The sequence below is a fragment of the Engystomops pustulosus genome, unplaced genomic scaffold (genome assembly GCF_040894005.1).
Source record: "Engystomops pustulosus unplaced genomic scaffold, aEngPut4.maternal MAT_SCAFFOLD_349, whole genome shotgun sequence".
Lineage (NCBI taxonomy): Eukaryota > Metazoa > Chordata > Amphibia > Anura > Leptodactylidae > Engystomops > Engystomops pustulosus.
In genome coordinates, this window is record NW_027285228.1 from 5001 (window position 1) to 6486 (window position 1486).

The following is a 1486-nucleotide window of genomic DNA, read 5'->3' on the forward strand; positions in this document are numbered from 1 at the left end:
AAGCATATACTACTGGCAGGATCAACCAGGTAGCCGAGCTCTGAGGGGTAGACTCTTGGAGTCAGGCTCCGTGAGCTAATGGGAACGCTCGTTGCTGCTGCTGCTACCGCAGCGCTTCTCCGCCGCCGGAGAAGACCTCGCAGACAACATTGGATGGAGCTTAGGGCAGGGGGGCAAGAAAGATGCTCTCGGTCCCTTCCAAGGACCCGAAAAAGCCTTCCCTTCCCCTCCCTCTCGCAGTCGCTGGCTTTCCCCACTCAGTTCAGCCAAGAAGTGGCGCTCGACTCTCACCTCCATCAGCACCTCCGAAGCTCGGACAGCTCCTGTAGGCTGCGCATAGAAGGAAAGCATTGGACGCTCAACTTCAGCACCTCGAGTGTCGGACGGCTCCACCACCACCTCTCCACACTGTTAAGCGAGAGAGACGATAGGAGCCGTCGCGACGTACCCATGCAGCGCCGCCCGCCAACGCACAGAGGAGCGGAGGGGATCGGGCGCCAGGTCCGGGGGAAGGCTGGGAGGGAAGCTACGGCGCTGCTACCCAGCTTTCAACCCTGCGGGACCGGTGCTCCGCTCCTATCGCTCCGGCGAACAGGGTCCGCTACGCTTTCAACACCAGCGCCCGGCAGAGGGCTTGGAGAAGGCTCGCGCGGATCCTCGGTTCGGATCGCCTGGCTTCGCGGGAGCGGCCTTCGGCTAGGGCCGACGACGGCCGGACCGAGCAGATTTGGACCGGGGTGCGGGGCGAGTACCTGCCTCTCTCACGAAGGGAGTGTCACCGGTAAGAAGCCTCTTCCCACGTCTGCTTGCCGACTTACGCTCGCCCCGACGAGAGGCCCAACCGAAAGAGTGGAAAGGGGCAGAGATTTCCAGGGTCGCCCCACCAGGGATGCAATACCCCAGTGCAGACAGTCGGCCCTGCCCCGAACCTACTCGGTGGTTTGAAGGTTAACCTCTTGGGGAAAAGCAGCGATTCGCCTCGCGGTGCGTGCCTCCGCGGATCTAAACCCCCTCGATCGATGTGGGGCCAGAGGACCCCTTTTCCCCGTACGAAACTGTCAGCTCACCATGGGCTCGACGTCCGTGGGTCGGGGAGTTGAGCGCTTACGCGCGGCGGGACCTTATAACCTGCAGCGGCTGAGGAGCGAAGATTTCCAGGGTGGGCCCCCGGGGATGCCATACCCCGAGCAGCCTGTCGGCCCCGCTCCTAGCACGCTGGCAAGCAATGGAGTCTTCCCCGCGGCAGCCACCGCCCTCGCCCTAGCCTCGCCGTCGGTCGATGAAGAACGTCGTTCGCCCTCCTCTGGCTCGGGATTTGGAAACGGCCTGGCCTTCGCCTACTCCGTCGGGCAACTGCCTTCCGCCAGCCCCTTCCCTCGAATCCCCTTCTTCCATTTTAGACCCGATCAGGGGATTGGTCAGCCCAGCCCTGGGGTAAGAAGAGGGGTTGGGGTCGGTTCGGCTTCGGGTGCCCCGCTCGGCCAAA

At 63.5% G+C, this 1486-nt stretch overlaps 1 non-coding gene across 1 annotated transcript in view; it reads right to left on the bottom strand.

The window, feature by feature from the left end:
• Positions 1–32, bottom strand: part of LOC140110960 (18S ribosomal RNA) — a 1884-nt gene extending 1852 nt beyond the window's left edge. Inside the window, exon 1 of the ribosomal RNA XR_011851737.1 lies at positions 1–32. This exon is cut by the window's left edge and continues 1852 nt beyond it. This is a non-coding gene — a ribosomal RNA (18S ribosomal RNA).
• Between the last annotated feature and the right edge of the window lie 1454 nt (positions 33–1486).